This window comes from Thermobia domestica, chromosome 6 (genome assembly GCF_964235325.1).
Source record: "Thermobia domestica chromosome 6, izTheDome1.hap1.1, whole genome shotgun sequence".
In the NCBI taxonomy this organism is placed as follows: domain Eukaryota; kingdom Metazoa; phylum Arthropoda; class Insecta; order Zygentoma; family Lepismatidae; genus Thermobia; species Thermobia domestica.
In genome coordinates this window covers 71,670,718-71,684,901 of record NC_137459.1, presented here as the reverse complement: position 1 = coordinate 71,684,901, position 14,184 = coordinate 71,670,718, and positions in this window count along the sequence as shown.

The following is a 14,184-nucleotide window of genomic DNA, read 5'->3' as shown; positions in this document are numbered from 1 at the left end:
GTTATGCATTAAGAGAATAATCTGATTTCCAAGATAACACATATTACCTATTACGATGTTTCCTTTCGACAACTTATAAGATCGATGTCCTTGACTCAAAGTTTGCTCTAATCACACTAACGTAAAGTTCATTTGTATTTCAATTGCTTATTCTGAGTAGGAATCAACAATCTCGTATGAGCTGTCAACATATTTTAGACACGAGAGCTCGCGTTTTCGAGGGAGGCAAAGATAGGAGCTAAATCTATACCACTAAATTTATTTGTAATTTACAGTAAAAAAAAAAAAAACTGTAATTTGAAAGGATTCACTGAATCTTTCAATACGTCTTAGAGATGGATACCAAGATATCACGTCAAAACGTTTGTTTCTGTTGCCGTTACATAAGTAGCCCCTTTTTGCATTGCTTAAAGCGCTGTATCTCCGTAATTCGAAACTATTTATTTGAGATTTTTGGTATGTAATATATTGAAGACTAATTCTAAGCGATGGTGTCTTTAAGTTATAACCTTTGGTCAGAAAGGAAAGGTCCATTGTTACAGAGAGAAAGACCCGTTATCCGGACATATGTATATTGTATAAATATACGGAATCTTTATGTTTACTACGAAACCTGCAATGAGCATACACACTGAGAAAAAAATTGTAGGTGGCGTACTTAAAAGATAGGTTATATGCGTAATTCTTGTAGTTTTTGGACTTAACGTACAGCAGACGTATAACCGAAAACGCATGTTATATAATACTTTCTGTATAAGTGTCCTATCTTTACGTAGTTTCCATATGAAGTAATGTACACGGTCAGGATCTCACATACAAATGGACGTATATAACATATAGCTGACGAAGGTAACATAAGTATATGCATGTGATACACGGAAAACTGTTAGATGCCAGACATTCTGCAACGGCATGATGTAACATCTAAGGGCAGTGCTTTGATTTCTATAGTAAGCAAGAGGATACCGTATATTTGTATATACAATATATCGCTGTCCGAAGAACGGATTTTTGTCTGCGCAGTATCCATATGATATGTATGTACTACACATTTCCCGGCTTAGATGTTACATAAATAACGCTGCAGGATATCTGACATCTAACGGTCTCCCTTATGTTACATACCTAAAAATGAAATATTTACGTTTTACGTCCCACGGTTATGCCGGCAAGAATAAAGGAGACGGTGATGATGAGAAATGAATGAAATAATGTAATGAAAAAGTAAGAAGAAACGGGACAACTCTGATAAAACCCACGCACTCAGTGTTTGTCCAACACAACGGTCACTTGGCTCCAGCTGGGATCGGACCAGGGGCCATATGCACCAGAGGCGAACGCTCTACCACTGGGAAGCGGCGGCGTTGTGTTGCATACGTATAGATATGTTATGTACATCATTTATATGTTGTATACATCGTTTATATGTTGTATACAGCTATCAGTATATGAGATACTCACCACCTATATAGATATCTTTCGTATGAAAGTACGTTATTCGGAACACTTATACGGAAAGTACGTATAAAGTACGTTTTCAGTTATACGTTTGATGCGGGATGTTAAGTAGGGTCATATGTTAAGTTTAAAAACTACAGGAAATACTCATATAACCTACGTTTTTAGGTGCACCGCATAGTTTTTTTTCGCTGTGTAGGCCTACATGACGGGTTGGTTGATTAAAAAGCAACTGATCTTATTCATCGGAGAATTTAGACATCTTGTGGTATAAAGCAAATTTTAGCACCTTCGTTCTCCTGGACACAATAATAAACTACGTGCTGATTCCTGCATTCCTTAACTATTGTTCCACTCATCTTTCCCACTTTTTATATATATTTACCTTCCCCGTTTCTGTGCGTTTAACAATAAGCAACCGGAAGTTTGAGGCAATGCAGTATCAACACTAACAGACTCTCTCAGAACTTATTTCGTTCTCACAACAAATGATTATTTTTTTTTCAAATTTACCCAGTTAAGACTGCTCGTCCTTAAATGAGGGGCCCCGATGCCTCAATGGTAGAGTGTTCATCTTTGGTGCATGGGGTCCTTGGCTCGATCCCAGCTCGCGCCCTGTGAACAAATACCGTGTGCGTGGGTTTTCTCAGGGTTCTCCCGTTTCTTCCAACTTTCTTCATTCCACTATTTCGTTTATTTCTCATCATCACCGGATCGTTTCGCCTAGCTGTAATAAGCCTGGGACGTAAAACTTAAAATGTAATTTCATCCTTAAATGACTAAAAATAAAGCACTTCATTAAAATTCATAATCCTCTTTTAGTAAGTTGGAGCACGAACATATTACTACAGTAACATTCTTCTTTTCAAGGCTATTTATTACCAAAGAGCCGAAATAAGAAATATTAAACATCTTTCAGAGCGAGAAAGACGCAAGCCGTCTTAGCTTAGGCGCTAATAAATTTTAAATTGACAAAAATGCTTACCAGTAAACACTTGAAGCTGGGAGCAGGAGGAAAACACAGAAACAAGTTATCTTCCTAATAGTATACATATAAACACAAGCAAGAAAGAAGTAATATTTATTTCTTTCTGAGAGAAATAAAGAGTTGTTTGGAGACATTAACATTATTTTAAACGGTAAATACTGAGTTCCCATGTTGAAAATGCATTTGAGTAGTCATTTTTAATAATTAGTCAAGAAAATTCTTTTGTCGAATTAAGAAGAAAAAAATGACACTGAAACACGTAGTCCTCAGCATTCTCAACAAAACAATTGGGGAATGGCTCTAATACTCTAAGCCCGAGGTTTCGGCGCCTATGTTGCAACCGAAATATTTAATAATGAGACAAGAATAAAGTCAACTGATCAGTTTCTGAAAAAAAATCTGAGAAGAAAAGATAACTTGATTCCTGATTCATAGGTTGTTGTCTTTGACATGAAATGCAATTTTGAAATACCCATGCATCGAGGAGAGTAGCGTAAGCAGAATTTAATCAATGGGGGTTCAAGCTCCTAGTCCATATTATTTCAGAACCTATAATTGGAATATACAGGGTGTTTCAAAACAACACCCAAAAAGTTTGAGACGTGATTCCTGACACCACGATAAAACACAAAAAGTATAGACCAACTTGGGTGCACAAATGCTTCCTTTCGGAGTTATAGGCTGCCGAAATCATAGAAAATTGAACTTTAAAGTTTCATAGGTCGAAAACAATGGGACTACCTTAGTCTGGTCAAGATTTCACTGAGGAACTAGTACGTGCCGTATCCAAAAATCCATGGTTCAAAATCCTGCGGTACTTCTGCAAAAGTTTTTACAAAGCGAGTTTGGCTACAGGCATATAATTTGAAGTACTCACCAACTACCTTCATAAAAATTGTTGCGGAAGTACCGCAGGATTCTGGAACATGGATTTTGGATAGGGCACGTGGTATTCTTAAGTTAAGGCATGAGCCGACTGCGGTGTCTCCCATAGTTTTGGACATATGGATAGTACAAAGTTCAATTATCCATGATTTCGGCAGCCTATAACTCCAAAAGAAAGCATTTGTGCATCCAAGTTGGTCTATACTTTTTGTCTTATCTTGGTGTCAGGAATCACCTCCCATACTTTGTCGATTTTCTTTTGAAACACCCTGTATATGGCAAATGTTCATGTTTGCATATGTTGCTGAAACAGAGGTTAAAACCCAGAAACCAGCCCTTCCGTAAAATTGCTTTTGTTATTGCATCTGTGCACTAATTGTAGGTAATTACATTATATAACTAAAATTATAGATTTTATCTATTTATGAAAAAATACATCTGTATTTGTTGGAACGTATTCGAAATTCTCTCTTCTATTCTGACATGACCAACAAAAATATCATGAAATGTGTATAGCAGATTAATCATAAAAAATAACATAATAGACGCAAAAGTAGCTCCCTGTCGATATTCTAGGATAAATACATAATCCAATCACCAACTGCATTAAATTAACATTCGAACTGTCATTCTTTTAATTAGTCCAATACTTCCTCATATCTTTTTCTTTCACGTATGAAAAGTGGCAACTGAGTTGCTTCCGGTCCAATAATCTAGGATAAAATATAGCCTATCACCATATGCATTATATTAACATTTCAACAGAAATGACCGTAGGATTTTTTCACAGGTAGGGGGGCGAAAGACATACGCACAAAATGAAAATTAAATGAAATATTTCGATTTTACGCCTCATGATTATGCTGTGTACGCTAAAGAAGACGATGATGAAAATGGATGGAATAATGGAATGAAGAAAGTGGTAGGAAACGGGAAAACCGCGATATAATGCACACAGAGGTCGTTCGGCTACCACAAAGTCCAGATACACAAGTGAAGTCAAGCACATAAACACCTTGGTGTACATGATACCAGTACTTCATTAAAATAATTAATATTGAAATACATTGAATCACTTTTTATTAAATGAGGGGCGTGAGGTAAGAACATGGTAACTCACAATTCTACTATTTTAAGAAATCAGAGGTTTTCTGCTGCACAATTCATTTTCAAAGTTGAAAAGCTGATTTTTCACATAGGACTATACATGAGGGATTAAACAGACAAGGTTAAAGAAAGCGATATGCGTTGCTGCAAAAAGCAGCAATTGCAAAATTGTGGGTTACCATGTTCTTGCCTCACATCCATCAAATACAGTAGTGTGTGAGTAAGGAAATCTAATATGTTTTGACATGTATTTCAAAGAACCGTATCTCTTTAGAACATACAATGAGGTCAATTGCTCCCTTTACTCTCCGTTGCGGGCGTCCATGCTCTTCAATAACGAAAAAAAATAGTAAACTGCGTTCAGTCTAATTTCTGGTATTGCTTTCTTGAATATAAGAAAAATATGGACCCTAAGCTCTCCCGGTCTCCTATTCGGGAATGAAAATACAGCCTAACGCTTTCTGCAAAAAAATTTGCAACAGTGGAGGAATTTTTGAAATCGATTCATTAGTATATCAGATAGCTTTTCTAATCAAGGAAAATAAGATATGTGCCTAAAATTCTCGTGGCTTCGTACTCCAATAAGAACTTATTGAAAAAATAGCTTCAGACGCTTTTAACGAGTTGTCTGGTTTGAAACCTGCAATACAAAATTGGTAACATGACTTTCCTCGTTTGTCTCACGAGAAAATCGATTCAAGTGTGGCAAGAAATTGTGGGCGAGTTCATGCGCAAACGAAGTGTTTTGTATACAATTACACTCATTAAAGGGAAAAACCCTCGATCTTCACCGATCCAATGAACATCATATGGTAATCTCAATATTCATATGTATGTAATGTATTTTTTCATTATATACTTTATATTCAAAGAAATAAAAACAATGATCACATATGAATCAGAAAATGCTTGAAAGTAGCTGAAAATATCACATCTAGAACAACTACTGGAAATGACTTTGTAAATGATTGCCTCCATTGAGAGACCTTCCCCAATTCTCCTAATTCCAACATATTTTCCTTTCTAGGCAAGAGAAGATCTTGTTTATCACACTGAGTATACACTGAAATTGAAATTGAAACAGGAACACTTGAAAGAGTTTCAGCCTCACCGGGATTCGAAGCCGGGTTTACCGAAAAGAAGTTCAATGTGCTAACTACTCACCTACCGCGCAACTTAAACTTCCACCTAAAGTAATAACTGTTAAGGTCGTTTCATGGAAAAATATAAACAAGATACTCAAATACAACAAAAACAAACAAATATAAACAAAATATAAATAAAAATATAAATAAGAAAATATAAGAAATTTGTGTGTCTTAATGACTTACTCGAGATTTCCTTGTTTAACTCAAAAACAAGTTATATACACGTTGCTCAATGAAGAAAGTATCACCAAATGTTCTTCAAGTTGAGCCTACGTCATCGGCAGAGCCATAACTTGTGGGGGGCAACTGCTCCCCAGAGAAGCTCACCGCCTTTCCAGGGGGCCCATTTTGAGACAAAATTATCTAACTCCGTATACGATACGAACATGAAATTAGAAATGAAGTATCAAATAGGGTCGCTAAATTACATAAACAAAACAGTACACAAAAGTTAAATAGATCAAAAATGAGTCGTGGACCCATTTGAGTAATATTTATTCGTATGGCTTTGAGATTATTAATATTGTCCTCTTAATAATTTTGCCATGTATGAAATTGTCCCAGGGTGTAACCAGCGGAACCGCAAACCTTGCCGTGCGGGAGGGCCCACTGGCTTCGGTGGGCTCATAAAGATTAAGAGAAAGTTGGAGTGAGGGACTCAATAATTAGAAATCAACTTTTTCTAGAGGCCCAAATAAGCTTATTAATGCTTGTCCCACAGAAAAGAGTATAGTTGATTTTGAGTTTGACGTACCGTTCAGCAGCGAGGCTATATGAGACTGATAACATGTGAACCTACTGATTAACATGTAATCCTAACCACACTAGATCCCGTCGGGAATTGAACTCCGGTCTCCCACGCAAATGGCCCTCCCCAGAAAAGAATCTGTCACGTCACTGGCCATCAGTTGCAGGGATGGTCCTGATTTACATTACATTTCATCTTTAATATAACTTATAATTCTAAAAGAAGAAAAGACAACATACATTATTTTGACATTCTTTAAGTTGTATCAACACGTGTAGAAATAGACAGTTCTATGTTTATGTTCCATGACTACTTGTTTAATTTCTTATATTTATATGTGGAGTTTGTGGGAAATTGAGGCCACACAATCATGAGGCTTCTGATCATGAAGCGCAATCCACTAGCGGTTCGAATTCCTCTGAAGAGCAAGGTCGGAATTTAATTGCCCTCAGTATTTCTGTGTTCGTGTTCCTGTAGTGTTTGGAGTACGTCGAAAGGAGATGAGGTATCACTGGCGAACAATACTCTGGTTGGGGCGATTTGTTTAAAAAAATTGTGAAAGCAGGAAACTCTCGTTGCTACCGTCTCCTTTTGGCTAACCGGTATAACCGTGGGACGTAAAACTCAAAGATTTCCTTTCATTTTTCCAACATGAGCACACCTTTCATAGTTCTCGTGGTGCAGTTACATTTCCTAAAATGAAAAGGTAAAAAAAAAAGTTCTGGAGGCTATTACCACAAACTGGGAGAAACATTTTGATGGTTGTACTCTTTCGAGAACACTGCCAGAGACGTATCTAGTCTGGGGCTGGCTCCCCCCAGTTTTTTGAGTGACAAGAACAATTCAAGTTTATAGTAAACTCATGATATACGTATTATAGTCTGGGCTCTGATCGCCCACTCCCAGTTTTTATCTTCTATATTCGCCACTGGACACTGTCTCCGAAACTTCGTCTGTCCGAGAAGCTGTGATGATTCCTCAGGACTACGTGTAAGCTTGGAAATAAAGGTAAGGGCGTTAGGGGTGCCTGAAAACAAAATAGGGAGGAACCACTTCTTGGTTTTACACCAAATCTCACATATTCAATTCTATATCTAAACAGGATGTTTCTGGAATATTATGTGCTATGTGTAGTAAGATATCCTGGAAAACTTCACTCAAGATGACGGGCAGCAAGTAATATCAATTCCGAGATGTTAGCGACTAAACCACAGGGTCAGCATAGTACGGTTTGACATTTAAATGTTTATACGATTTCTTCAAGTTTCAACAATTGTAAGTTTTGGAACTTTTCTAGTGAGTGATTATAAGTTTGTTAATATTTATTTTAGTGAAATGGAACTATGCAGTTTTTCGGCTGTTGAATCATTTAGTCTTACCAGAATAGTTGAATTTAAATTTAGTTTTTTTTTCTAAAAAAATTTGTTAAAGGCTACTTTGCCCCAGGCCAGACGGATGATGAAGGACAGAATTGGAGGAAACAGTAGAACTCAGGGGAAATCCACGCACAATGTATTAGCCCACAGCAAAATCCACATGGCATAAACAGGGACCGAACCAACGACAAAAAGCAAAAAAAAAAGAAAAAAAGACGAGCTTTACCTTTAAGCCACTACGGCACTACACAGAAATCGTCTAAAATCGTTCTGATATAATTTTGAATTTATTTATGTTCGTTAGGAAAATTACCATGAAAAAAATGTTAACGGGCTATTTCTTTATGAAATGTGAACAAAATCTATTGAGTTGTGCTGAGAAAATTGTCCGATAAAAAACATACACCACAACAACAAACTACACCTCGTATATTTTTGTCAGTTTATTAATGACATATTTATTTATGAAATATGAACAAAATAGTTGCATTTGTTTTTGAGAAAATCGTTTAAAAGTGCCAAATGTAAACGTTCTATTACTGGCCCACCGCTCTTACTTTTCAGTTAGAAGTTATTTGAAATAGGGCTACGGTGACTCTGGATGTAGTGTGTAACTCTGGTAAAACATGTCTTTGGTTCGCATTTAGACCGTGGCTTGTGGAGGAAAGTATTGTCGGTTCTTTCCATGTCATCACACGTCCTCATTGGGCCAGCTCTTCCCTAATATTTCCTTTCTGATCAGTCTCGTTAAGCCAAAGCCTTATCATGGGACGTAAAACTAAAGATTGTATTTATAAAGCTAACCAGGTAAGGTATGTCGCTTTTTGTGGAGGTCTTTGTTCAATTCAGTGAGTCGAATGTAAATGGAGATAAGGCGAAGGTCAGTTGTTGGTGTGCGTATATCCAAAATACTAGCTGGTTGGGGTAGTTCAGTTACACCGTGAACTTGTGTAAGGAAAGAGTGGACATGGGACCTCCACAGAGCGTTATAAGGGCGTGTGTGTTTTACTAGTACAAACTGGAGTCAAAAGAAGCTGAAACGGGGCGGAAGATATGCCAGACCTTTGGTGAGTGTGTCGTGACTACGCGGACAGTGCAAAGGTGGTTTATCAAGTTTAAGGATGGTGACGAAATACTCGAAGACGCATCACTTGCCGGAAGACCAACACATGTACACAATGAAGATTTTCAGGCAGCAATTGAGGCCAACAGTAGCCAGACATGTGAGGAACTGGGACTACAATTCAGTGTGATTGGAGAAACCATTCGGCAGTACCTTCATCAACTTGGGTCGATGGGTCCCATCTCCCACATGATTTGACTCCGGGCCAGAAGGAAACGCGAGCAGACTCATGTGTTTCTTTGCTATCTCGTCTGTGGAAGGAGCCATTTCTAGACAGGGTGTTGAAAAAAAACTTTTACCATAAAGATTCCCTCCGATTTCGTTGGATAGAAAAACTTGCTTTTTTCATTTAAAAATTTGTTGTCTTCTATGACAACTGTTTAAAAAATACACCTAACCATCGTGACTTAATAAATGTACACCAATAGAAAACTTGTTGATATCTCATAGTACTCCAGAGGTAAATTCTCTCTCTCTCTAAAAAGGGTCGCGACGGCTCAGTGGTAGAGCGCTTATCCGTGGTGCGTGAGATTTGTGGTTCGACCCCAGCCAAGCAAGTTTCTAGTGGATAATATCGTGTTCGTGGGTCTTCTGGGGCTACTCCTGCTTCCTCCCGCATTATCATTCCAGCAGTTCTTCCATCATCATTCATTTGCCTTACTCATCCTTCTCCCTTAGCCTAAAGGGCATCATCGTGGAACATTAAGGTGAAAGAATTTATTTTCCCCCGCGTAGAAATTCTGATATAATTGGGCCGTTCAGAGCAAAAAACAATCATATCTAAATAGTAAAGTTGTTAGAAAAAGACATGAAGTTCATACGATATGTTTAAATGCGTGTAAAATGTAACAACGTTTTTATTATTTTTTTAAAATTTATTTTCACATTATAAGTTGTTTACAGTATCTGGACATGATTTTTTTTTTAAGTTCTCAAAAGGAGCATCAAAAAGAGAACTTAAACATAAAATACGCAGAAAATGACCGAAACATGGACTTGGTTCCCTAGTACACTGAATGCACCAATTAGAATCTTGAATCTACAGGTTGTCCCGAATGAGACTGACGGTTTTTAAAAGTGTATAGTTTTAATATGTTTAGAGAAACAGAAAAAAGAACATGCATTTTAAAGGAGAGCTCAAAAAGTATATTCGGTCTTACTTACAAGTCATTCTAACTCAGTGTAACTACACGTGAGCTCCATTTGTAACTCTTACAATATCTAGCCTGAACTCAATCTCTCTCCACGTATTCTCTAACATCTGAAGTGTTACTGAAGCAATAGCGTTCCTAATACGGTTCTTTAGTTCATCAAGATTACGCACCTGTTCACCAGAATACACAAGGTCTTTCACCTACTCCCACAGCAAGAACTCTAGGGTAATACCAGGAGAGCGTGGAGGCCACCTAAATGGCCCATCACGGCCTATCAAATGGTCAGGAAATTCAGTATCAACGTACTCCTTCACTTGTAGGCTCTAATGTGGCTGGGCACCATCCAATTGGAATATGATTTGAGGTTGCAAATGTTGTAACTGGGGAATGGCAAAGTGTTGAAGCATGTTTAAGAACACATTTCTTTTTATGGTTTGCTCTATGAAAAAGAACAAGCCTATAACTGCATTATGTGTTAAATCACACCAAACATTCAATTTAGGATTGTCTCTAGAATGTTCTGTGTACGTATGCGGAGTCTCAGATTCCCATATCCTAACATTGTGTCTATTAACAAAGCCAGACAAGTGAAAAGTTGCCTCATCAGAGAAAACAACGTTCAATAGGAAATTATGGTCATAATCAATACTGTCAGAATTTTAGTAGCAAATGCTATTCTCTGTGGCTTATCGTTGGGCTTAATTTCTTGCAACAATTGCACCTTACGCGCCTAATCGTTTGTGTATCATATCGTGCACTGCTGACTTTGGAATTGCCAATTGCCTGCTCGCTGCGCGAATTTGCTTCCTCGGGCTATGTTAGAAACACTCTTTTATTGCTTCCACATTTTCTTCTGACACACGCGATTTATCCCCGCTGTGCTGTTTCACTACACTCTCCGTTGATGAAAATTGATCCTTCCACGCGTGGATACTGTTGCGTGATGGAGAATCCTTGTGGTAAACACATCGAAAATTTCGTTGAACTTGAACAAACTTTTTGCCTGGGCAAACCACCACACGCACTGCGCCTTTTTGAGTGCCGACGCCATTTCTGTTTATTGGCGATACTAGCGCCGTCACCGGTTGTTGTTCATGTATGAAAATTTGCTGAACAAAACTTTTTTAGTTTTCCTTCAATGTGAATATATTTTTTTTTCTTACTTGTGTGTCTCTGATCGTATTAAAAATATACACTTTTAAAAACAAGGAGTCTAATTCCTGACACCAAACATTTGTGTAGTAACAAGAAGAAAACGGAGAAATGCAATTAAACAACAAATCGACATTTTCTTACAAGGACCAGAAAAAAAGCAAAACTCGCATTTCATGCATTTTTTTTCAAATAGAACAGCTAACTTTTATTTTGTTTCTTATATATATATATATATATATATATATATATATATATATATATATATATATATATATATATATATATATATATATATATATACCGTATTCACCTAAGAATATATATTTTTTGTTTTACTTTTTTTTTTAAATTAGTTTTTCGAACACTACAGGGATCGTGTTACATTAGGAGAGTAAACTCTGGTAGTTCAGGTCAATGCTTTTACGTTGTGTAATAACTTGCCTTCTCGCTATTGTTGTAGTGTTTTATGTTTTGATTTTAAATGCGGTAAAAATGCATATAACGTAAACTATCGTAATTGTTCGTATTTACTGTACAGTGTTTTACTGGCATTTGTTCTTTAATTGCCAGTAATGGTAACGTTTTTATGTGTATCTTAACACCTTTCTGCATGATTTTTTTTTCGTTTAGCAAAAAAAAAAAAAAAAAAAAAATAGTGGAAATTATCATATACACAGAGAAAAATCCGTTATTCGAGCAGTGGTATATTTTACAGATATACGGTAGCCTCTTGCTTACTATAGAAATCAGTACGGTGCATGCTTCTTACGGAAAGTACGTATAAATGGAACACTTGTACAGAAAGTATTATAAAACATGCGTTTTCAGTTATACGTCTGTTGTATGTTAAGCCAAAAACTACATGAATTACGCATGTAACCTATCTTTTTAAGTAAGCCACCTACATTTTTTGTGTGTGGGGGGACTTGAAAAATAAATTAAAACTTCAATTTTAGATTTTTCACTTAATTCTGACGAGAAATAAATACGTGCCATATGTGACACACTATGCAGTAAGGTAAACTTTCCTAGAAGTGTGCAGGGAATGGATCTTGCCATATATATCATTTCATGCAGCAATATATATACTATATAGGGCTACTATATCTATACTATACTCTCAGTTCTTTGGAAAAAGTGCGCACAATGTTTAGCCAAAAATTATTTTCACTGATAAAAATCCACTGCTTCACCAAAATCACATGTCAACGTCTAACCGCCTAATACAACTCACAAAGAACATGCCAGATGACACCTAAATATCTTATTCATACACGTCCGTATCTCACACAGCAGACGAAACAGTCATTTGGTGCCTTTGATAAATCACACAAAAACTAAAGTGAAAAAGGGGATGTGCCATATATGGCACGGTATGCGGCAAAGGGTTAAGATATTTTATATAAATATGTATTATTATTATTATTATTATTATTATTATTATTATTATTATTATTATTATTAATATATAATAATAATAATGATAGTAATAATGATAATATTAGGTCTATTATTACTATTTTGATTAAAAGATCCAATATATTTCTGGCAAATTTTTTTTTAGACCTTATATCTCGAGAACTGCATATAGAGTAGCCAAACCAAAACTAACAATTTACAGTAAGATGTGCTTATTCCACAAAAAAATACGAAAACTCGATTTAGGGATCTTTCAAAAATTTTGTGGTCCCTGATCCACAAAATTCAATATATTTCATACAATCAAACATTTTCTTGTACGCTCTATATTTTGAAAACTACATATAGTGTAGCGAAACCAAAATTATCACTTAACTATGATGTGGTTATTCTGAAAAAAAAAAAAAAACGAATACTCGATTTAAAGGCCGTTACAAACTTTTGTGGCCCCTGATTCAAAAACTAATTTTGACCACAATCGAAATCTTGATCCAGTTTTAGGATCATTCCTAAAATTCTTGTTATAATATAGGATTCATTAAAAATAAAAATAATACAAGAAATCTCTTCTAAATTCGGGACAGGGTCGTCTTATAGTCGGATAAACAAGGAAATTGTTATTCAGAGTAGAACGTTTCTGTATATGAACGATGTGATTCGCAATATTTTTACTTAATAAGAATCATCTCAGGATGGTTTGATATTTTCTCAAACAAAATGTTTCTTTTATGTTTGGTCGTCTTAAACAGTTCTTTTAGGTGCCTTATAAATGGATTTTTTTCTTTTCGTTTCAAAGAAAAAAAGAAAACAATTATTGTAATCTAATTGCATTACATATATAAATTATAATTCCCGAGCAGGACGCGAGCTGATATACCTGTTGTCCAAAATTTTTGTGTATATATATATATATATATATATATATATATATATATATATATATATATATATATATATATATATATATATATATATTTCTTTAAGATTATTTCAAACATTGTACAATTGCTCATTTCACCATTTGTCGTTATAAATTCATGTTTTCTAAGTGTATTTACTATATTATACCAAAAGGTACGTGATGTTTTATTTTATTTTGTTTTATTCAAGTTTAGTTATTCACAGGAAACGAAACACAAATCATCCTTGCTCTTTATCTTGATGTGGGTATACAATACTAAAATCAGGGGTAGACAGTATGACACTAAAGCAACGCAGAAAAAGGAAGAAAAAATAAATAAAAAATCAAGTCAGTTTCAAATTGACTATTCGAGTTCTAACTCGGTGTTGCTCTCAAGTTTTGTCCCAAGTGGTTTTGCAAGTACACAGAAAGCTACTGACGGTTCAATGGTATTGGAGATTGTTATTACATCACTGGGAAAGAGAGTCCAAATGAAACTGTACGATCGATTTTATATTTTATGCATATCTACAATTAGGAAAGGAAACGTAAATGTAAAATAAAATGTTTTATTAAATTAAGGGAACTGGATAATTTGGAAACTAGAGTCGTTACGGTCGGATTCATATTGAGCATTTCGGATTACAAGTGTATTGATAATAGTGTGAAGGACTCAGTGATCAGTGGTTTTTAACCCATGTATCGCAACACTGGTATGTCAC